Source organism: Glycine soja, chromosome 11, assembly GCF_004193775.1.
Source record: "Glycine soja cultivar W05 chromosome 11, ASM419377v2, whole genome shotgun sequence".
Taxonomy (NCBI): Eukaryota; Viridiplantae; Streptophyta; class Magnoliopsida; order Fabales; family Fabaceae; genus Glycine; species Glycine soja.
The window spans coordinates 41,582,512-41,609,198 of NC_041012.1; the positions used below are offsets into that span (position 1 = coordinate 41,582,512).

The following is a 26,687-nucleotide window of genomic DNA, read 5'->3' on the forward strand; positions in this document are numbered from 1 at the left end:
AATGAATATGTTAGTATATCTAGACCATAGTTAACCAAAATCAGTAAATCAAAAGTTACAGAAATTTAACAATGAACTAGCATTCTAGCAATATTCTTGATTTCACTGATAATGCATAAATGACTTAAAAGCCAAACAACTTATCCTTTTGAGCACCTAATGAGAATCATGAAATTTAACTACAGAGAAGATTTTGCGTCCAAATAGCATTTAACTACAGAGAAAATCCTTAGCATTAAAGTAGCATTTCAATGACCCGTCTCTGTTTGATTCCTTTCTCAAGAGATAATAAAAATTAACATTGGTAGAAATCACAAATGAAGATTGGATTCTCAAGGCAAACTGAGAGCATCCCCTCTCTGTCTTCCCCAATTGCAATATTCCGATAATCTATTTTCCATATAAGCATACTGCTTCTCAACTCCAATCAGAGATCCCCTCAGTAAAAAAATTTCTAAAATCAAATCCACATAAACAAATGTAGATGGGTTATCTGTGATTGACAAAATCTGGTATTGTCATACAGGAGTCGAACATGTAAGTTTCCTCTGACACGACTGTTAAACCAAGAGTCTATACCTCTGATACAGCACAAGTGTGACTCTCCTTGATCCATCCTATGCTTGGCATCGACTCCCAATCCTTATTAATAAATGTGTCGTACCTCAGTCAAGAACTGATTGGCATAAGATTTATTCATGAAAGGGATAAATTGATATGGTATCACTATGACTTCCCCTCAATTGAATTTCTCCAATGATTTATTTAACAGAAATCTCTGCAAGAACAGAAACCATCCTTGAAATGGTGAAACCGACTTGAACGTCTCACGATAATTTCCCTCCTGGTTGTCTTGGGCATGAACTTTGCCATCTCGTGACAATCATCACATACTCGTAGATTCTTGGTGACACTAATAGTCCTCCCAGACGGAAAATTTAATATACCAAAAGCCATAACTAACTTCTCACTGTGCCCACACAAAGCTACTTCATTCTCCAAGTCATCTGCATTAATTAAGGCATATCTCATCTTAGAAGAATAACCTTCATTCTTCATTTTTATTCTCAAATTATTCAGTAATGAGACTATACTTTTGGCTTGAGGGTGTGCAGTATCTGCAGAAACAAAGGTGGTAAATTTTCCTTGGACCTCTATACAACTACCACCTGGACTCTTTTTTAGTCCCCGCTTACCAATCCTCTCTCGTAACTTCTTTACTTCTTCCCACTCTTCTTCCTCTGCTTATATGTTGGCAAGAAGTACATAATATCCTGTGTTGTCTGGCTCTAGCTCAAAAACATGCTCTGCCACTTTTTCTGCTAGCTCCACATCATGATGGATCCTGCACCCACAAAATAAGGCACCCCAAATTGTAGCATCTGGTTTAATTGGCATTGTCTCAATGAAGCTGTAGGCCTTCAAAAGATTTCCAGTGTGGGCAAGTAGATCTACCATGCAAGCATAATGCTCTAACTTGGGCTCCATGTTGCATTCACTGATCAGGGAATTAAAAAATTCCCACCCCTCATTGAGTAATCCAGAATGACTGCAAGCATAAAGTATGGAAGGGAAGGTAATTGCATCAGGCTTAATACCTGCAATTCTCATCATTTGGAAAGTGGCGATTGCTTCATTTCCAAACCCATGCATTCCATACCCAGCAATCACAACAGTCCAAGTGATCAAATCCTTCTCAGGAATCATATCAAAGAGCTATCATGCATGAACTAGTGACCCGCACTTTACATACATATCGATAAGTGCATTGGCTACATGCAACTCTGATGAGTACCCATTTCTCAATATGCGCCCATGTATCCCTCTGCCTATCTCTAGAGCAGCTAGGCTTCCACAAGCTGGAAGAACGCAAGCCATTGTAGTGCCATCAGGTCTTGATTCTTTTTGCATCTCAGCAAAAGGTTTTAGGAGCTTCATTAGGAGGAGAGCTTTTTGAATAACCTCCAATCATGGTATTCCATGAGACAATGTCCTTAACTGGAATTTGAGAGAAGACTAAATAAGCTTCTTCCATGCTTCCACATTTTGCATACATATCCATGAGACCATTAGACACAGGCAAGCGCAAGGTCATGCTGTCCTTTCTAATGTAATTGTGTACATCTCTGCCTTTATCCAATGAGTTGCTACAAGCACAAGCATGAAGGACACTATTCATGGAATAAACATCTGGACTAACCCCTTTGCTTTCCATTTCATAGAATAACTTTATTGCATCATCATATAGACCTTCTCTTACATAAGCAGCAATCAATGAAGTCCAAGAGACAACAGTCTTTTGACCGATCTTCTCAAAAGCTTGAATTGCGTCATTTAAGTTACCACATTTTGAATACATGTCTAGCAAGGTATTGTTAAACATAACTTCCCTACTAAAACAAGCTTTCACTCCATGTCCATGAAGTGCTCTCCCAAATGAAAGACTGCCAACATTTGCACAAGCTGCAAGAGAATTAACCAAGGTAGCCAAATCCACACCAAAAATGAGCATCTGAACGAAAAAATCAAGTGCAGTGTGGGAAAAACCATTCATCACACACCCACTTATCATAGAATTCCAGGACACAACATCTCGATCTACCAATTCATCGAACAACTTGTGTGCACTGTCAACTTCTCCACTTTTGAAGTAAGCACAAGTAGCGAGGATTTTAACTTGTTTATAATTTTTTTATGTTTCAATCATTATTTTTCCTAAACTTAAAATAAAAATAGTAATTAAAAGTTAATTCTTTTGTAATAAATCATAAGATATCAGTGTAACCTTTACGGAAATCGAATTGTAATTTAATTTGGTCAATATTACAATTGCAACTTGAAATATCAGGAGTTGTAATTTTTACAACTTAACAATTAATTTGATCATTTACATAAAGCGGGAGAACACAGACATGCGAAAATACTTGTGAACTTACAATAAAGCTCGAGAATACTATTTTTTTGTTTCAAAGGAACGTGATAGTCAAAAACTAAAAATAAGTTACGTAGTGGTATTGAAGGCAATTGCCTCCACAGATTTATTTGCTTGAAACTATATTAGCTAAATTTGAATCAATTTAGCTAACCAACGTTTGCTAAGCTCGATTATACTTGAAACTATATTAGGATGCCATGGAGCCAAATAAATCCAAAATATTGTCTATAAACAAAAGGAAGTAAAATAAGTGAAAAAGAGAAAGAAACCTCTACTTTGTGTTTGTTTTGCAGCAAATTCTTTACTTAATTCTTACAAATAAGATCTACTGCCACCAAATGTAAAATACTCTCTCTCTCTCTCTCTCTCTCTCTGGATGAATACACCTCTGAACAACACACATTCTCCAAAGAATGCAACCAGAGCTGGTAATTTCTTTACATGGAAGCTTCATATCCTTCATGGCACATACCCTCAGAATGTCAACTTGGACATGTGGTTAAGCATTAACATCCCACTAAAATGTGGTGATGCACCATAGCATGTATGGCAAAAACCAATCAGCCACTCACTATACTCTGCGAGTATGAAGAATTGAAGGCAAGAATAATAGAGGTTGATTCACCTGCTAGAACATATTTACACGGAAAAACCATGGCAGAACAAATGCTATTACAAGGCATTAGGCATGCCATCAAGAAGTTACAAAATGGTTGTCCTCGCCAGCATCCGCCAAACCTGTTGGATGAGTTGCCATCGTCGTCCATGAATCTTCTTTCATTCCACTTTTCCATAAATCCATAATTAGTAACACCAAAAACATTTTCTGCAGTCTCACCACATATTTCACATGACCTGTGGTTAATAAAGTAGCCAATATCAATCATTTATTTGATAGTGGATTATAGAGTAAATTACACTAACATCTCCTAAAGTTTCATGAAATTACACAAATGTCTGGTACCTTTATTTATTTTCCTACACTAACCCCCCCTTAGTTATTTTAAAATATACGCTAACATCCCCTTATACATTACATTTAACCCCCTTAGCTTTTAAAAATATACACTGACACCCCTTTAATTATTTGAAAAACATTACATTTGGCTCCCATAAAGGGAGGTTAGTGTAAATGTAAAAAGAATAGGAGAAGTTTGTGTAATTTACTCTAGATTATAAAACACTAGGCATCACATGACATTGAGAAGGGACCATTTTTCAAAAATGGCACTAAAAAATAAAACTATAACATTGTTTTATGGAGACTTATCACAATAATAATATCTTTCTAAACTCAAGAATAAGCTTTCATGTGATAAGCTCTTATTGTTGATTAAGCTGAAGACCCAGACAAACCCTCTATGTAACATACAAGAATTAGGATTGACATGGACCAGTTATACTAGATTGTAATACAATGGTTCTCACTAGACAATGAGATGGGACTCCTTTAGAAAAAAGGATACTCAGAATTATTCAATGGATTGATGAATGTGTCCCCGTGATATCTAATAAAAATGATCAATTTTGCCATATATAAAATTCATTTTGTGGAAATAAAAGTGAAAACTTCATTTTCTAGTCCATGTCCCATATGTCATCTGAATAGAGAAACATCAGATCCAAAAGAATCTTCACCAAGACAGTTGTTACAAGAGAACTTTCTCAAATATCAAGGATAAGTGGATAACCGACACAATATCACAATCAAATGCAATAATTTTCTAGTTTACAAATTAGGACTTGACAGAATTATATGGATGTCAATTAACATCAACTCACAAACACAAGGAGCAAATTGCTAATCATGTTTATGTCTAACCCATAATCTTACATCCTAAAGGAGGAAAATCCACTGGCTGTCGGACGCATTTGTCCAACTCACCCCTTATAGAACCCATTAAATATAGGAACTCCAAATAGGCTGATGGCTACAGATATGCACTGAACAGCTATGTTTGAGTGCAGTAATGATGCTAGTGGTTCTCCAACTAGAGGTGTACCACTACAAAATTCAATGCAAAGAGCTTGACCTCAAACTAATTATCAAGGAAATCAAGCATAAGCCCAGGCATGAATCTGGAAAGGATTTGAAAAGCTAAAAAATGATACTGGAAATTTCTGTTCTAATCTAAGAACACAATCAACACATTTAATAAGGATGCCACAAACCTCAAAAGATTTTAAAAGACAAGTCATGGAAAGGCAAAATGATAAAACCTTTCCAATATTATTGTTGAAATGATAAAATGTTCCATATGATCAAGGTAACTGCAGCACACACAAACGCAGAGCAGCAAATAGGGCAAGAGAAATATTTGCTTTCAGAAATTGTGCCAAACTGGATAATTCAGTAAAAAGAACTTATAAATTCCAACATATTTAGGAATTCAAAATAAGTAGGCAACATCAGGAACGTGATCAATATTGAAAGCTTCAACACAAAACCTCAAAAGCACATTAATGTTATTGTTTATCTACAAACTAGAATCAAACTGATATTTGGCAAGACAATATTACCTGCTTCCCTTAAGCTTGAACCACGCCTCAGCACAATGAGCATGTGCAATGCCTAGCTCATCTTTACATGCACAACCAAGCTGAACCAAATCTGCACTTTTAGCACTACTAGCAGTGCCAACAGTTGTTTCATCCAACGATTGCACGGAAGTCAGATGGCAAATCCTGCAAACCCTTTCACCTTCGGAATTCTCATAAACCTTTTTGCAGCTGCCGCTCTTTATATCAATCACACATGAATCTTTATCAGTTTCAGACACCCCTTCTGGTGCTTTCATGGATACCAAGCTCAACCCTGATTCATCAACTTTTGCTTCCAATTTCCTATTATCTCCATTGACATACTCAGCCTGAACAGACTCAATTACAACCACAGTTTCAATCACTACCTGATTAACCAAATGGTTTGAATTATAACTAGTTACCTGATCAACACCAAGCAATTTATTATCACTGATATTTTCTTGATCATGCTTGTCCTTACCCTTAACTTCCTCAAGCACCTCCTTTAGCTCCTTATCAGATCCCAAATCCTTGCCAACCTCTCCTGAAGTTCCAGCTTCTCCACTTATACTAACTCTTCCACCCAAGCTGCTCACATCTACTGCATCAATAACAACTACAACTCCTTCATGAACCGGACCCAATACCTCACCTCTTCCCTCGCTTCTGTTTTGATCCATTAACAATTCGTTCACACTCAAACCTCAAAAGATACTTCAAACAATGCCACAGTACAAACCCCACCTAAAAAAGCTCCTTTTTTTTTTTTAATTAGAGAGGACGAACAATGTGATCAAACGAAAGGTGGAAAACACATATCTTGCAACGTCCCACTTCTTGATTTGAGCAGATATTGTCACAAAATAATCTATTTAAAACAAATGGAAACTTGGGGTGTCACCTATGAGATGGTGTCACCTATGAGATGGATTTGAGCAGATATTCTGTTCCACATCATGGTGCATCACAACTTGGACTCCAAGCCATCTGTAACATAGTTTCCAGTGCTTATCAGAAACCCAGCAAGTAAAGAATAAGATGCTGGGCTGATTCGTCCACCAGTCCACATAGTGGGCAACTATAATCATTAGGGCCATCAAGGCACATCCTTAGATTCATGTGTGCATTCAAATTGTACATGCATTAGGGCCATCAAAAGAACTACACTCAGATTCGTTGTACAATTGTATTTGTCATCGTTAAAGACTCAAGCACAGGTTGCATTTAGAATCACTAAGGCACAATGCATTTCGTCCCAGTTTAAAAATATGACAGACCTTCAAGGCACATGCGTAGATTCATGTTTCCATTCACATTGTAATATATTTCGGCATAATCAAGGCTTGAGCCAACCATCCTCATTCAACACAATGAATCAAAAACCGCATTTAGGATCATAAAGGGCCGAACATCCCATCAGGATTATAAAACTGCAATTGAATTCAGGGTCATCAAGGCTTCATCCTGCTTTAAAATTATTGCCATTAAGTTGTCATCGAGGGTCATTCCCGCTTTAAAATTATGAATAAAAAAAAAATCATATTATAGTTGCCATCAGGCTAGGGTCACCGAGGATCGGTCTGAATCCATAACGAACTTAAGATTACGCAATAAAGAATTCATCTTGAATTCAATATCGAGTTCAATTTTGGGTCATCGAGGCTTCAAGGGACCATCCCAATTCAAAAATACGAAATAAAGAATTCATCTTGAATTCAATATCGAGTTCAATTTTGGGTCATCGAGGCTACAAGGGACCATCCCACTTCAAAATTACGAAATAAAGAATTCACCGAGGGTCACCGTAGTTTCCATCCGCTGTTCATAACGTTCTTGAATTAATCAAGAATGAGAATGTCGCAAACAATTGCAATCGCCACAAACATTCGTGTCAAACACGGTTTTGAGGCAAAAAGCGTTTGCTTACCGAAGGCACCATTTATCTCAAATCAACTACTAAAAAGGATTCAAAGATTAAAAATAGAAAAAGATCAAAACAAAGAGAGAGACCAAAGGAAAACCAAAAAATAAAAATAAAATTGAGACGAGAGAAAGAACATTCCATACTCGCAAGCTTGTGTGCTGCGCGCGATCGATATCTCCCGCTCACTTGGGTTTCTCTTGTATTTCAACTTTCAAGTGTTCCTGTGACTCTCACATTTATAAAGACAATCGTGTAAACGGTCGTATTTTATATGGGACACACTCCAGGTCCAGGCCCAAACATGTCAACGGTCATATTGTATTGGCCGAGCTTCTTTTTTTTTTTTTTGTCCAAAACAGCGTCATTTAAGTTTTTCTTTTTACTGAATGAATTTCATTTTAGTTGTAGTATTTTTTATTTTTTTTGCATTTGGCATATATGTATTATATATGTGTATGTTTACTTATTTTGATTTGCCAAATATTTTTGCCTCATACTTCTTTATTTACCAAGTTATTCAAAAATAAATTTATTTAAAATAAATATATTACTATGAATACTTTGTTTGACAACTTACTCAACTATTAAAATCTATTAAATTATTTAATTTAAAAAATTAAAATAAAATATGTATAATAATATTTAAGTATTACTTATCTATTTTATTCTATTTCACGACAAAATATTTTATTCTCTTACGAAACCCACGACTGCATCGACCAACCTAATTTCAAATTTGCACCAATAGGTTAATTGATTTTAATATAAATTATTTTAATATTTGATGATTAATTAAATTATAGAATTTAATATGATGAAATGATAATTGATTTCAAAAGGTAGAATATTATTATATTTTTGCTAGCACTCAAAGTATAAATAATACGAAAAGATTTGATGAAAGAAGAATGTATGATTTTGTATTTGAAATTTGGGTTGAAAAGACGACTAGATACAAATTTGACTTGACCAATTATTATTTTAATTTTAATTGTTAAATGACTAGCAATAAAAAATAACAAGAAATAATATAGCTTAAAAAGAATATCATCAATAATGATTTGATGAACAGGTCCCAATCTCACTCCTCTATTTTTATTTTTTCATCAACACTGTTGACAAATAGAGGTCACTGTGGCGTGGATACACGTACTATGAAGAAATTTTTTCTTGCTTCAGGAGCTCATCAACGTACACTTTTTACATCTCATCTGTTTATAATATAATTTAAATACAAAATAGATTCTTTTATTTCGCAATGTGTGTTTTTTGAACACTTTTTTTCCTATAATGTGTTGTAATATTTTTTTCTTCCTTTTCACCATAACCATAAGTTTGATATGTACTTCATTTGCCTTGAGCATGCTATTTTGTTTTATTTAATACATATAATTGTAGTATTGGTTATAAAATAATAGCTCTTGTTGTATACTTTTAAAAATGGTATGTATTGGTCATTGCTAGAATATTATGTATTGGTTATAAGTTTCATGCAAAAGATAAGAGCACAAACAACCCAAACTAAAGGAAGGCCATGGGTATTGAAAAGTGCCACGGGATCTAAACTTCGATTTATTCTATTAATAAATAAACAACAATCTACAGTTTAGCTCCACTAATTTATCGAACAAGCAAAATTTCATATTTTTGATATACATCTTATTCCATAACAAGTCAGTGTATTTGAAATTTTGAATATATATCTGTTTACACTAACAGTGATTGGACACATGGTCATGAGTTTAGAGCCTTCGATCTGAGGAGGAACAGGAAAAGTTTGGTCAAAGTTTAAGATTATTTATTCCATATTTGCTTCATTGCCTTTTAAACTTCTGGAGATAATTTTTCATTGCAGTATCAAGGTAACAAAGTAATACACAACTAGCCACATGAGAATTTAACTGATGAGAATCATTGAATTTTCCTTTCCACTGATGCAGGTTCAGGATATTATGTATGAGATGTTGGATTCTATAATATTGCAGAGGAAACGTGGCCTAAACTTTAAACAATTTCTTAGAATTAAATATGTATTTGAGTATAAGTATGAGGTGAAGTTTCAAATTTTATAGAAATGGAAAGGTTAAATGTCGTAGAAGTGAAAGAAAAACCTATAAATCAATTTTGTATTAAGTTTATTTTTATGGTTGTTCATGATCTATTGGTGTAAATCAAATTTCTTGATGAAAATCCAACTTTTAATCCTTGGTTGAATATACTTTGCTTACAAAAGTTGGAAAGATGAAAGGTACTAATCTGCATCCTAGAGGTGAAATAAATACCAAATAAGACATCCAACCTTGGGGCTAGATTTGTCAGGGAGGTACTCCTTAGAAATTTTCATCAAGAAATTTTCATCAAGAAACCTTATATGGTCAATATTTTTAAAATGAGGAAGTAAAATTAACAAAAATAATCCAACTGTTCATAACGGCTTATCAGGTACCATCACGCTTACCCACATGGTTGAGACTTGAGATTGCTTTTGTTAATTTTACTTTTAAAAATATTGACCATATAAGGTTTTTATATGAGGATTAAATATTAACTATTAAATATTTTTTGCTCGTGACATCAAAAGACCTTGATGATGACATTAGAAAAAGAATAATAGCTTCTTGATTATCAAAAATGACAAAAAACAATTAGTTGGTGTTAGTTGAGTTAGTTCTTTAATAGCATACAAGTTAGTATAGCTACTATGAAATTACTTTTCTCCATTTAATCTAATTTTGAATATTTTCGTTATTGTTTTTTCTGGAGTGTCTCTCATCTTTGGTATGTTTTTCAGCTTGAGGTGCATTTGGATAAATAACTTGATTAAATTTTTATTTAATAAACTTATATTAAATGAGATATTACTCATAAGTTTGATTGAGAAATTTATAATGCCATAGATGTTAAACTAAAAAAAAAGGGATAAAATTTAACAATTAATTAAAATTAAATTAAATTTTAAGATGTCTATTTAAAAAATAAAATAAATTAAATTTAGGAGAGCTGGAAGATATAGAACCATTTGGCATTAAATTATCTTTATGGTAAGATGCCAACTGTTTAGCATCAATACAAAGATTTGGAAGATTTAGAACTCTTCAATATAAAGTTTCGACAAAGGACGTTTGTATTTCACCATGTGGCATCGGGCACTTAACCATGCTTCAATATTTATATTTTGTTGGCAACAATTTGAAAGTTATGATATTTTCACCAGCACCTTAATTGCATATTTATTGTTTGTCTAAATTTACACATAGCTTAATGATGAAATATGTACTTAATTGTCTTAAATATATAATAAATAATGTATTTATTTGACATAAAAAGGAAGACTGGAATAATTTCCCCTTCAAACAAGCTACATGCATTTGTTACCTCCGGAAAAATCCACAATACTGTGTTGCGTGCTACCTTCGATTGTAAGTCATCATATGTGAACACTTTATTCAACTATAAAATATATGATTTTGGACGTGATGAACTAGCTAGGATATAGGAATTCCTCATATATGTGATTGCCTTCTTTAGTTAAACCCATATCTAAACGGAAGCCACAAGTGTGAGTGCAATTCTTGGACATGTGTTTGGCAATTTCTTATTTCTAGGAAATAATTATTGTGAGATCTTTTTAAAAAGCCGTATATTTATCTAAATTAACATTCTGTTTAGCTAAGGAAAAAAAAAAAACAGGAGAGAGTGGAAGTACATAAGTGAGAAAAGAAAAAAAAAGGTAAAAAAATACACGTTTTCAATTTATTGTAAATTAATTATTTTTATTTTATTTATAAAAGCATGTTTTGATGTGATAGGTTGACCTAGTAAATTGTCTTTCACATCTATACTTCTAAAGGCACTAGGTCTTATTTAAGGTTTTACTCAAAGGGATAGATACGAACAAACATCACTCCTATTTCTTAAATATAGTAAGGAATCACTGTTGTGGATGAACTAAGATGTATAAAGACCACATTGTTTTTATCATCTCAGGCTTCTTCTTCTTCTTTTGTCAAGGGTATTATTTATGTTATTTAATATGCACATTCTATTTTTTTTTCACTTTCTATAATCAAATCAAATATAAGAAAAGATTCAACAATGTATGTGTGAGTTATTTTAATTCTGTAATTTAGTTCAGTTTGATTATGACAAACAAAATATAGGAAAAAATATTTTTTTTTATTTCTTTCATTTTATTTTCTCTCCTAATAAACACTTTAAAATAGATTAAATTATAATTTTAGTCTTTCTAATTTTTTAAATTCATGATTTTGGTTCCTTTAATTTTTAATTATAACATTGGATCTCTTTAGTTTTATAAATTTATGATTTTGATCCTATGCTAGATTGTTAACTAATAATTGTAATTATCACATATATTAAATTAATTATAAATTAAATAAATTTATTAAATTTTTTTTATAAAAGACTATTAACCCTAACGTGATATGACTATCAACGTCGCATGCGATAATGAAAGTAGAAGAGGTGTTTGCATATAAGAGAAAAAACAAAATATTATGAAAAATTAAGATTAATAATTTTTTATTCAATTTTTTAATAATTAATAATTTTAATTAATTTATAATTAACTTAATAACTCAATTAATCAGAATTATATTTGTTAATAATCTATCAAGAAAACCAAAATCCTCAATTTATGAAACTAAAAGATCAAATGTTACAATTAAAATTCATGAAATTAAAATGATGAATTTAAAAAACTAGTAACACCAAAACTACAATTTAACCTTTAAAATATTATCTTGTTATTATTTTCTTATCCCTTTCTTTCTTTCTACTTCTTTCGTAAACCAGGACATATCACAGTTATTCTCGTTATAAGAACCATTTTTTTTTTACGACATTTAGATTTGGTTCTCACCGACCCAAAAACTTTCAAATGCATTTATTTTGGTCTTGTAAAAACAAATAGCAAAGGTAGAAAATCGAATTTGCATGTCTGCTATACTACAAAATTCAATGCAAAAGAGCTTGACCTCAAACTAATTATCAAGGAAATCAAGCATAAGCCCAGGCATGAATCTGGAAGGATTTGAAAAGCTAAAAATGATACTGGAAATTTCTGTTCTAATCTAAGAACACAATCAACACATTTAATAAGGATGCCACAAACCTCAAAAGATTTTAAAAGACAAGTCATGGAAGGCAAAATGATAAACCTTTCCAATATTATTGTTGAAATGATAAAAATGTTCCATATGATCAAGGTAACTGCAGCACACACAAACGCAGAGCAGCAAATAGGGCAAGAGAAATATTTTGCTTTCAGAAATTGTGCCAAACTGGATAATTCAGTAAAAAGAACTTATAAATCCAACATATTTAGGAATTCAAAATAAGTAGGCAACATCAGGAACGTGATCAATATTGAAAGCTTCAACACAAAACCTCAAAAGCACATTAATGTTATTGTTTATCTACAAACTAGAATCAAACTGATATTTGGCAAGACAATATTACCTGCTTCCCTTAAGCTTGAACCACGCCTCAGCACAATGAGCATGTGCAATGCCTAGCTCATCTTTACATGCACAACCAAGCTGAACCAAATCTGCACTTTTAGCACTACTAGCAGTGCCAACAGTTGTTTCATCCAACGATTGCACGGAAGTCAGATGGCAAATCCTGCAAACCCCTTTCACCTTCGGAATTCTCATAAACCTTTTTGCAGCTGCCGCTCTTTATATCAATCACACATGAATCTTTATCAGTTTCAGACACCCCTTCTGGTGCTTTCATGGATACCAAGCTCAACCCTGATTCATCAACTTTTGCTTCCAATTTCCTATTATCTCCATTGACATACTCAGCCTGAACAGACTCAATTACAACCACGATTCAATCACTACCTGATTAACCAAATGGTTGAATTATAACTAGTTACCTGATCAACACCAAGCAATTTATTATCACTGATATTTTCTTGATCATGCTTGTCCTTACCCTTAACTTCCTCAAGCACCTCCTTTAGCTCCTTATCAGATCCCAAATCCTTGCCAACCTCTCCTGAAGTTCCAGCTTCTCCACTTATACTAACTCTTCCACCCAAGCTGCTCACATCTACTGCATCAATAACAACTACAACTCCTTCATGAACCGGACCCAATACCTCACCTCTTCCCTCGCTTCTGTTTTGATCCATTAACAATTCGTTCACACTCAAACCTCAAAAGATACTTCAAACAATGCCACAGTACAAACCCACCTAAAAAAGCTCCTTTTTTTTTTTTAATTAGAGAGGACGAACAATGTGATCAAACGAAAGGTGGAAAACATATCTTGCAACGTCCCACTTCTTGATTTGAGCAGATATTGTCCAAAAATAATCTATTTAAAACAAATGGAAACTTGGGGTGTCACCTATGAGATGGTGTCACCTATGAGATGGATTTGAGCAGATATTCTGTTCCACATCATGGTGCATCACAACTTGACTCCAAGCCATCTGTAACATAGTTTCCAGTGCTTATCAGAAACCCAGCAAGTAAAGAATAAGATGCTGGGCTGATTCGTCCACCAGTCCACATAGTGGGCAACTATAATCATTAGGGCCATCAAGGCACATCCTTAGATTCATGTGTGCATTCAAATTGTACATGCATTAGGGCCATCAAAAGAACTACACTCAGATTCGTTGTACAATTGTATTTGTCATCGTTAAAGACTCAAGCACAGGTTGCATTTAGAATCACTAAGGCACAATGCATTTCGTCCCAGTTTAAAAATATGACAGACCTTCAAGGCACATGCGTAGATTCATGTTTCCATTCACATTGTAATATATTTCGGCATAATCAAGGCTTGAAGCCAACCATCCTCATTTCAACACAATGAATCAAAAACCGCATTTAGGATCATAAAGGGCCGACACACCCATCAGGATTATAAAACTGCAATTGAATTCAGGGTCATCAAAGGCTTCATCCTGCTTTAAATTATTGCCATTAAGTTGTCATCGAGGGTCATTCCCGCTTTAAAATTATGAAATAAAAAAAATCATATTATAGTTGCCATCAGGCTAGGGTCACCGAGGAATCGGTCTGAATCCATAACGAACTTAAGATTACGCAATAAAGAATTCATCTTGAATTCAATATCGAGTTCAATTTGGGTCATCGAGGCTTCAAGGGACCATCCCAATTCAAAAATACGAAATAAAGAATTCATCTTGAATTAATATCGAGTTCAATTTGGGTCATCGAGGCTACAAGGGACCATCCCACTTCAAATTACGAAATAAAGAATTCACCAGGGGTCACCGTAGTTTCCATCCGCTGTTCATAACGTTCTTGAATAATCAAGAATGAGAATGTCGCAAACAATTGCAATCGCCACAAAACATTCGTGTCAAACACGGTTTTGAGGCAAAAAGCGTTTGCTTACCGAAGGCACCATTTTATCTCAAATCAACTACTAAAAAGGATTCAAAGATTAAAAATAGAAAAAGATCAAAACAAAGAGAGAGACCAAAGGAAAACCAAAAATAAAAATAAATTGAGACGAGAGAAAGAACATTCCATACTCGCAAGCTTGTGTGCTGCGCGCGATCGATATCTCCCGCTCACTTGGGTTTCTCTTGTATTTCAACTTTCAAGTGTTCCTGTGACTCTCACATTTATAAAGACAATCGTGTAAACGGTCGTATTTTATATGGGACACACTCCAGGTCCAGGCCCAAACATGTCAACGGTCATATTGTATTGGCCGAGCTTCTTTTTTTTTTTTTGTCCAAAACAGCGTCATTTAAGTTTTTCTTTTTACTGAATGAATTTCATTTTAGTTGTAGTATTTTTTATTTTTTTTGCATTTGGCATATATGTATTATATATGTGTATGTTTACTTATTTTGATTTGCCAAATTATTTTTGCCTCATACTTCTTTATTACCAAGTTATTCAAAAAATAAATTTATTTAAAATAAATATATTACTATGAATACTTTGTTTGACAACTTACTCAACTATTAAAATCTATTAAATTATTTAATTTAAAAAATTAAAATAAAATATGTATAATAATATTTAAGTATTACTTATCTATTTTATTCTATTTCACGACAAAATATTTATTCTCTTACGAAACCCACGACTGCATCGACCAACCTAATTTCAAATTTGCACAATAGGTTAATTGATTTTAATATAAATTATTTTAATATTTGATGATTAATTAAATTATAGAATTTAATATGATGAAATGATAATTGATTTCAAAAGGTAGAATATTATTATATTTTTGCTAGCACTCAAAGTATAAATAATACGAAAAGATTTGATGAAAGAAGAATGTATGATTTTGTATTTGAAATTTGGGTTGAAAAGACGACTAGATACAAATTTGACTTGACCAATTATTATTTTAATTTTAATTGTTAAATGACTAGCAATAAAAAATAACAAGAAATAATATAGCTTAAAAAGAATATCATCAATAATGATTTGATGAACAGGTCCCAATCTCACTCCTCTATTTTATTTTTTCATCAACACTGTTGACAAATAGAGGTCACTGTGGCGTGGATACACGTACTATGAAGAAATTTTTTCTTGCTTCCAGGAGCTCATCAACGTACACTTTTTACATCTCATCTGTTTATAATATAATTTAAATACAAAATAGATTCTTTTATTTCGCAATGTGTGTTTTTTGAACACTTTTTTCCTATTAATGTGTTGTAATATTTTTTTCTTCCTTTTCACCATAACCATAAGTTTGATATGTACTTCATTTGCCTTGAGCATGCTATTTGTTTTATTTAATACATATAATTGTAGTATTGGTTATAAAATAAATAGCTCTTGTTGTATACTTTTAAAAATGGTATGTATTGGTCCATTGCTAGAATATTATGTATTGGTTATAAGTTTCATGCAAAAGATAAGAGCCACAAACAACCCAAACTAAAGGAAGGCCATGGGTATTGAAAAGTGCCACGGGATCTAAACTTCGATTTATTCTATTAATAAATAAAACAACAATCTACAGTTTAGCTCCACTAATTTATCGAACAAGCAAAATTTCATATTTTTGATATACATCTTATTCCATAACAAGTCAGTGTATTTGAAATTTTGAATATATATCTGTTTACACTAACAGTGATTGGACACATGGTCATGAGTTTAGAGCCTTCGATCTGAGGAGGAACAGGAAAAGTTTGGTCAAAGTTTAAGATTATTTATTCCATATTTGCTTCATTGCCTTTTAAACTTCTGGAGATAATTTTTCATTGCAGTATCAAGGTAACAAAGTAATACACAACTAGCCACATGAGAATTTAACTGATGAGAATCATTGAATTTTCCTTTCCACTGATGCAGGTTCAGGATATTATGTATGAGATGTTGGATTCTATAATATTGCAGAGGAAACGTGGCCTAAACTTTAAAAATTTCTTAGAATTAAATATGTATTTGAGTATAAGTATGAGGTGAAGTTTCAAATTTTATAGAAATGGAAAGGTTAAATGTCGTAGAAGTGAAAAGAAAAACCTATAAATCAATTTTGTATTAAGTTTATTTTATGGTTGTTCATGATCTATTGGTGTAAATCAAATTTCTTGATGAAAATCCAACTTTTAATCCTTGGTTGAATATACTTTGCTTACAAAAGTTGGAAAGATGAAAGGTACTAATCTGCATCCTAGAGGTGAATAAATACCAAATAAGACATCCAACCTTGGGGGCTAGATTTGTCAGGGAGGTACTCCTTAGAATTTTCATCAAGAAATTTTCATCAAGAAACCTTATATGGTCAATATTTTTAAAATGAGGAAGTAAAATTAACAAAAATAATCCAACTGTTCATAACGGCTTATCAGGTACCATCACGCTTACCCACATGGTTGAGAACTTGAAAGACTGCCAACATTTGCACAAGCTGCAAGAGAATTAACCAAGGTAGCCAAATCCACACCAAAAATGAGCATCTGAACGAAAAAATCAAGTGCAGTGTGGGAAAAACCATTCATCACACACCCACTTATCATAGAATTCCAGGACACAACATCTCGATCTACCAATTCATCGAACAACTTGTGTGCACTGTCAACTTCTCCACTTTTGAAGTAAGCACAAGTAGCGAGGATTTTAACTTGTTTATAATTTTTTTATGTTTCAATCATTATTTTTCCTAAACTTAAAATAAAAATAGTAATTAAAAGTTAATTCTTTTGTAATAAATCATAAGATATCAGTGTAACCTTTACGGAAATCGAATTGTAATTTAATTTGGTCAATATTACAATTGCAACTTGAAATATCAGGAGTTGTAATTTTTACAACTTAACAATTAATTTGATCATTTACATAAAGCGGGAGAACACAGACATGCGAAAATACTTGTGAACTTACAATAAAGCTCGAGAATACTATTTTTTTGTTTCAAAGGAACGTGATAGTCAAAAACTAAAAATAAGTTACGTAGTGGTATTGAAGGCAATTGCCTCCACAGATTTATTTGCTTGAAACTATATTAGCTAAATTTGAATCAATTTAGCTAACCAACGTTTGCTAAGCTCGATTATACTTGAAACTATATTAGGATGCCATGGAGCCAAATAAATCCAAAATATTGTCTATAAACAAAAGGAAGTAAAATAAGTGAAAAAGAGAAAGAAACCTCTACTTTGTGTTTGTTTTGCAGCAAATTCTTTACTTAAATTCTTACAAATAAGATCTACTGCCACCAAATGTAAAATACTCTCTCTCTCTCTCTCTCTCTCTCTGGATGAATACACCTCTGAACAACACACATTCTCCAAAGAATGCAACCAGAGCTGGTAATTTCTTTACATGGAAGCTTCATATCTTCATGGCACATACCCTCAGAATGTCAACTTGGACATGTGGTTAAGCATTAACATCCCACTAAAATGTGGTGATGCACCATAGCATGTATGGCAAAAACCAATCAGCCACTCACTATACTCTGCGAGTATGAAGAATTGAAGGCAAGAATAATAGAGGTTGATTCACCTGCTAGAACATATTTACACGGAAAAACCATGGCAGAACAAATGCTATTACAAGGCATTAGGCATGCCATCAAGAAGTTACAAAATGGTTGTCCTCGCCAGCATCCGCCAAACCTGTTGGATGAGTTGCCATCGTCGTCCATGAATCTTCTTTCATTCCACTTTTCCATAAATCCATAATTAGTAACACCAAAAACATTTTCTGCAGTCTCACCACATATTTCACATGACCTGTGGTTAATAAAGTAGCCAATATCAATCATTTATTTGATAGTGGATTATAGAGTAAATTACACTAACATCTCCTAAAGTTTCATGAAATTACACAAATGTCTGGTACCTTTATTTTCCTACACTAACCCCCCCTTAGTTATTTTAAAATATACGCTAACATCCCCTTATACATTACATTTAACCCCCTTAGCTTTTAAAAATATACACTGACACCCCTTTAATTATTTGAAAAACATTACATTTGGCTCCCATAAAGGGAGGTTAGTGTAAATGTAAAAAGAATAGGAGAAGTTTGTGTAATTTACTCTAGATTATAAAACACTAGGCATCACATGACATTGAGAAGGGACCATTTTTCAAAAATGGCACTAAAAAATAAAACTATAACATTGTTTTATGGAGACTTATCACAATAATAATATCTTTCTAAACTCAAGAATAAGCTTTCATGTGATAAGCTCTTATTGTTGATTAAGCTGAAGACCCAGACAAACCCTCTATGTAACATACAAGAATTAGGATTGACATGGACCAGTTATACTAGATTGTAATACAATGGTTCTCACTAGACAATGAGATGGGACTCCTTTAGAAAAAAGGATACTCAGAATTATTCAATGGATTGATGAATGTGTCCCCGTGATATCTAATAAAAATGATCAATTTTGCCATATATAAAATTCATTTTGTGGAAATAAAAGTGAAAACTTCATTTTCTAGTCCATGTCCCATATGTCATCTGAATAGAGAAACATCAGATCCAAAAGAATCTTCACCAAGACAGTTGTTACAAGAGAACTTTCTCAAATATCAAGGATAAGTGGATAACCGACACAATATCACAATCAAATGCAATAATTTTCTAGTTTACAAATTAGGACTTGACAGAATTATATGGATGTCAATTAACATCAACTCACAAACACAAGGAGCAAATTGCTAATCATGTTTATGTCTAACCCATAATCTTACATCCTAAAGGAGGAAAATCCACTGGCTGTCGGACGCATTTGTCCAACTCACCCCTTATAGAACCCATTAAATATAGGAACTCCAAATAGGCTGATGGCTACAGATATGCACTGAACAGCTATGTTTGAGTGCAGTAATGATGCTAGTGGTTCTCCAACTAGAGGTGTACCACTACAAAATTCAATGCAAAGAGCTTGACCTCAAACTAATTATCAAGGAAATCAAGCATAAGCCCAGGCATGAATCTGGAAAGGATTTGAAAAGCTAAAAAATGATACTGGAAATTTCTGTTCTAATCTAAGAACACAATCAACACATTTAATAAGGATGCCACAAACCTCAAAAGATTTTAAAAGACAAGTCATGGAAAGGCAAAATGATAAAACCTTTCCAATATTATTGTTGAAATGATAAAATGTTCCATATGATCAAGGTAACTGCAGCACACACAAACGCAGAGCAGCAAATAGGGCAAGAGAAATATTTGCTTTCAGAAATTGTGCCAAACTGGATAATTCAGTAAAAAGAACTTATAAATTCCAACATATTTAGGAATTCAAAATAAGTAGGCAACATCAGGAACGTGATCAATATTGAAAGCTTCAACACAAAACCTCAAAAGCACATTAATGTTATTGTTTATCTACAAACTAGAATCAAACTGATATTTGGCAAGACAATATTACCTGCTTCCCTTAAGCTTGAACCACGCCTCAGCACAATGAGCATGTGCAATGCCTAGCTCATCTTTACATGCACAACCAAGCTGAACCAAATCTGCACTTTTAGCACTACTAGCAGTGCCAACAGTTGTTTCATCCAACGATTGCACGGAAGTCAGATGGCAAATCCTGCAAACCCTTTCACCTTCGGAATTCTCATAAACCTTTTTGCAGCTGCCGCTCTTTATATCAATCACACATGAATCTTTATCAGTTTCAGACACCCCTTCTGGTGCTTTCATGGATACCAAGCTCAACCCTGATTCATCAACTTTTGCTTCCAATTTCCTATTATCTCCATTGACATACTCAGCCTGAACAGACTCAATTACAACCACAGTTTCAATCACTACCTGATTAACCAAATGGTTTGAATTATAACTAGTTACCTGATCAACACCAAGCAATTTATTATCACTGATATTTTCTTGATCATGCTTGTCCTTACCCTTAACTTCCTCAAGCACCTCCTTTAGCTCCTTATCAGATCCCAAATCCTTGCCAACCTCTCCTGAAGTTCCAGCTTCTCCACTTATACTAACTCTTCCACCCAAGCTGCTCACATCTACTGCATCAATAACAACTACAACTCCTTCATGAACCGGACCCAATACCTCACCTCTTCCCTCGCTTCTGTTTTGATCCATTAACAATTCGTTCACACTCAAACCTCAAAAGATACTTCAAACAATGCCACAGTACAAACCCCACCTAAAAAAGCTCCTTTTTTTTTTTAATTAGAGAGGACGAACAATGTGATCAAACGAAAGGTGGAAAACACATATCTTGCAACGTCCCACTTCTTGATTTGAGCAGATATTGTCACAAAATAATCTATTTAAAACAAATGGAAACTTGGGGTGTCACCTATGAGATGGTGTCACCTATGAGATGGATTTGAGCAGATATTCTGTTCCACATCATGGTGCATCACAACTTGGACTCCAAGCCATCTGTAACATAGTTTCCAGTGCTTATCAGAAACCCAGCAAGTAAAGAATAAGATGCTGGGCTGATTCGTCCACCAGTCCACATAGTGGGCAACTATAATCATTAGGGCCATCAAGGCACATCCTTAGATTCATGTGTGCATTCAAATTGTACATGCATTAGGGCCATCAAAAGAACTACACTCAGATTCGTTGTACAATTGTATTTGTCATCGTTAAAGACTCAAGCACAGGTTGCATTTAGAATCACTAAGGCACAATGCATTTCGTCCCAGTTTAAAAATATGACAGACCTTCAAGGCACATGCGTAGATTCATGTTTCCATTCACATTGTAATATATTTCGGCATAATCAAGGCTTGAGCCAACCATCCTCATTCAACACAATGAATCAAAAACCGCATTTAGGATCATAAAGGGCCGAACATCCCATCAGGATTATAAAACTGCAATTGAATTCAGGGTCATCAAGGCTTCATCCTGCTTTAAAATTATTGCCATTAAGTTGTCATCGAGGGTCATTCCCGCTTTAAAATTATGAATAAAAAAAAAATCATATTATAGTTGCCATCAGGCTAGGGTCACCGAGGATCGGTCTGAATCCATAACGAACTTAAGATTACGCAATAAAGAATTCATCTTGAATTCAATATCGAGTTCAATTTTGGGTCATCGAGGCTTCAAGGGACCATCCCAATTCAAAAATACGAAATAAAGAATTCATCTTGAATTCAATATCGAGTTCAATTTTGGGTCATCGAGGCTACAAGGGACCATCCCACTTCAAAATTACGAAATAAAGAATTCACCGAGGGTCACCGTAGTTTCCATCCGCTGTTCATAACGTTCTTGAATTAATCAAGAATGAGAATGTCGCAAACAATTGCAATCGCCACAAACATTCGTGTCAAACACGGTTTTGAGGCAAAAAGCGTTTGCTTACCGAAGGCACCATTTATCTCAAATCAACTACTAAAAAGGATTCAAAGATTAAAAATAGAAAAAGATCAAAACAAAGAGAGAGACCAAAGGAAAACCAAAAAATAAAAATAAAATTGAGACGAGAGAAAGAACATTCCATACTCGCAAGCTTGTGTGCTGCGCGCGATCGATATCTCCCGCTCACTTGGGTTTCTCTTGTATTTCAACTTTCAAGTGTTCCTGTGACTCTCACATTTATAAAGACAATCGTGTAAACGGTCGTATTTTATATGGGACACACTCCAGGTCCAGGCCCAAACATGTCAACGGTCATATTGTATTGGCCGAGCTTCTTTTTTTTTTTTTTGTCCAAAACAGCGTCATTTAAGTTTTTCTTTTTACTGAATGAATTTCATTTTAGTTGTAGTATTTTTTATTTTTTTTGCATTTGGCATATATGTATTATATATGTGTATGTTTACTTATTTTGATTTGCCAAATATTTTTGCCTCATACTTCTTTATTTACCAAGTTATTCAAAAAATAAATTTATTTAAAATAAATATATTACTATGAATACTTTGTTTGACAACTTACTCAACTATTAAAATCTATTAAATTATTTAATTTAAAAAATTAAAATAAAATATGTATAATAATATTTAAGTATTACTTATCTATTTTATTCTATTTCACGACAAAATATTTTATTCTCTTACGAAACCCACGACTGCATCGACCAACCTAATTTCAAATTTGCACCAATAGGTTAATTGATTTTAATATAAATTATTTTAATATTTGATGATTAATTAAATTATAGAATTTAATATGATGAAATGATAATTGATTTCAAAAGGTAGAATATTATTATATTTTTGCTAGCACTCAAAGTATAAATAATACGAAAAGATTTGATGAAAGAAGAATGTATGATTTTGTATTTGAAATTTGGGTTGAAAAGACGACTAGATACAAATTTGACTTGACCAATTATTATTTTAATTTTAATTGTTAAATGACTAGCAATAAAAAATAACAAGAAATAATATAGCTTAAAAAGAATATCATCAATAATGATTTGATGAACAGGTCCCAATCTCACTCCTCTATTTTTATTTTTTCATCAACACTGTTGACAAATAGAGGTCACTGTGGCGTGGATACACGTACTATGAAGAAATTTTTTCTTGCTTCAGGAGCTCATCAACGTACACTTTTTACATCTCATCTGTTTATAATATAATTTAAATACAAAATAGATTCTTTTATTTCGCAATGTGTGTTTTTTGAACACTTTTTTTCCTATAATGTGTTGTAATATTTTTTTCTTCCTTTTCACCATAACCATAAGTTTGATATGTACTTCATTTGCCTTGAGCATGCTATTTTGTTTTATTTAATACATATAATTGTAGTATTGGTTATAAAATAATAGCTCTTGTTGTATACTTTTAAAAATGGTATGTATTGGTCATTGCTAGAATATTATGTATTGGTTATAAGTTTCATGCAAAAGATAAGAGCACAAACAACCCAAACTAAAGGAAGGCCATGGGTATTGAAAAGTGCCACGGGATCTAAACTTCGATTTATTCTATTAATAAATAAACAACAATCTACAGTTTAGCTCCACTAATTTATCGAACAAGCAAAATTTCATATTTTTGATATACATCTTATTCCATAACAAGTCAGTGTATTTGAAATTTTGAATATATATCTGTTTACACTAACAGTGATTGGACACATGGTCATGAGTTTAGAGCCTTCGATCTGAGGAGGAACAGGAAAAGTTTGGTCAAAGTTTAAGATTATTTATTCCATATTTGCTTCATTGCCTTTTAAACTTCTGGAGATAATTTTTCATTGCAGTATCAAGGTAACAAAGTAATACACAACTAGCCACATGAGAATTTAACTGATGAGAATCATTGAATTTTCCTTTCCACTGATGCAGGTTCAGGATATTATGTATGAGATGTTGGATTCTATAATATTGCAGAGGAAACGTGGCCTAAACTTTAAACAATTTCTTAGAATTAAATATGTATTTGAGTATAAGTATGAGGTGAAGTTTCAAATTTTATAGAAATGGAAAGGTTAAATGTCGTAGAAGTGAAAGAAAAACCTATAAATCAATTTTGTATTAAGTTTATTTTTATGGTTGTTCATGATCTATTGGTGTAAATCAAATTTCTTGATGAAAATCCAACTTTTAATCCTTGGTTGAATATACTTTGCTTACAAAAGTTGGAAAGATGAAAGGTACTAATCTGCATCCTAGAGGTGAAATAAATACCAAATAAGACATCCAACCTTGGGGGCTAGATTTGTCAGGGAGGTACTCCTTAGAAATTTTCATCAAGAAATTTTCATCAAGAAACCTTATATGGTCAATATTTTTAAAATGAGGAAGTAAAATTAACAAAAATAATCCAACTGTTCATAACGGCTTATCAGGTACCATCACGCTTACCCACATGGTTGAGACTTGAGATTGCTTTTGTTAATTTTACTTTTAAAAATATTGACCATATAAGGTTTTTATATGAGGATTAAATATTAACTATTAAATATTTTTTGCTCGTGACATCAAAAGACCTTGATGATGACATTAGAAAAAGAATAATAGCTTCTTGATTATCAAAAATGACAAAAAACAATTAGTTGGTGTTAGTTGAGTTAGTTCTTTAATAGCATACAAGTTAGTATAGCTACTATGAAATTACTTTTCTCCATTTAATCTAATTTTGAATATTTTCGTTATTGTTTTTTCTGGAGTGTCTCTCATCTTTGGTATGTTTTTCAGCTTGAGGTGCATTTGGATAAATAACTTGATTAAATTTTTATTTAATAAACTTATATTAAATGAGATATTACTCATAAGTTTGATTGAGAAATTTATAATGCCATAGATGTTAAACTAAAAAAAAAGGGATAAAATTTAACAATTAATTAAAATTAAATTAAATTTTAAGATGTCTATTTAAAAAATAAAATAAATTAAATTTAGGAGAGCTGGAAGATATAGAACCATTTGGCATTAAATTATCTTTATGGTAAGATGCCAACTGTTTAGCATCAATACAAAGATTTGGAAGATTTAGAACTCTTCAATATAAAGTTTCGACAAAGGACGTTTGTATTTCACCATGTGGCATCGGGCACTTAACCATGCTTCAATATTTATATTTTGTTGGCAACAATTTGAAAGTTATGATATTTTCACCAGCACCTTAATTGCATATTTATTGTTTGTCTAAATTTACACATAGCTTAATGATGAAATATGTACTTAATTGTCTTAAATATATAATAAATAATGTATTTATTTGACATAAAAAGGAAGACTGGAATAATTTCCCCTTCAAACAAGCTACATGCATTTGTTACCTCCGGAAAAATCCACAATACTGTGTTGCGTGCTACCTTCGATTGTAAGTCATCATATGTGAACACTTTATTCAACTATAAAATATATGATTTTGGACGTGATGAACTAGCTAGGATATAGGAATTCCTCATATATGTGATTGCCTTCTTTAGTTAAACCCATATCTAAACGGAAGCCACAAGTGTGAGTGCAATTCTTGGACATGTGTTTGGCAATTTCTTATTTCTAGGAAATAATTATTGTGAGATCTTTTTAAAAAGCCGTATATTTATCTAAATTAACATTCTGTTTAGCTAAGGAAAAAAAAAAAACAGGAGAGAGTGGAAGTACATAAGTGAGAAAAGAAAAAAAAAGGTAAAAAAATACACGTTTTCAATTTATTGTAAATTAATTATTTTTATTTTATTTATAAAAGCATGTTTTGATGTGATAGGTTGACCTAGTAAATTGTCTTTCACATCTATACTTCTAAAGGCACTAGGTCTTATTTAAGGTTTTACTCAAAGGGATAGATACGAACAAACATCACTCCTATTTCTTAAATATAGTAAGGAATCACTGTTGTGGATGAACTAAGATGTATAAAGACCACATTGTTTTTATCATCTCAGGCTTCTTCTTCTTCTTTTGTCAAGGGTATTATTTATGTTATTTAATATGCACATTCTATTTTTTTTTCACTTTCTATAATCAAATCAAATATAAGAAAAGATTCAACAATGTATGTGTGAGTTATTTTAATTCTGTAATTTAGTTCAGTTTGATTATGACAAACAAAATATAGGAAAAAATATTTTTTTTTATTTCTTTCATTTTATTTTCTCTCCTAATAAACACTTTAAAATAGATTAAATTATAATTTTAGTCTTTCTAATTTTTTAAATTCATGATTTTGGTTCCTTTAATTTTTAATTATAACATTGGATCTCTTTAGTTTTATAAATTTATGATTTTGATCCTATGCTAGATTGTTAACTAATAATTGTAATTATCACATATATTAAATTAATTATAAATTAAATAAATTTATTAAATTTTTTTTATAAAAGACTATTAACCCTAACGTGATATGACTATCAACGTCGCATGCGATAATGAAAGTAGAAGAGGTGT

General features: G+C 32.6%; 3 pseudogenes; all 3 read right to left on the reverse strand.

Moving 5' to 3' along the window:
• LOC114373302 lies at positions 1–3,398 on the reverse strand (annotated as a pseudogene).
• LOC114374625 lies at positions 3,010–7,508 on the reverse strand (annotated as a pseudogene).
• A 10,317-nt stretch (positions 7,509–17,825) lies between these two features.
• Positions 17,826–22,322, reverse strand: LOC114374664 (annotated as a pseudogene).
• Between the last annotated feature and the right edge of the window lie 4,365 nt (positions 22,323–26,687).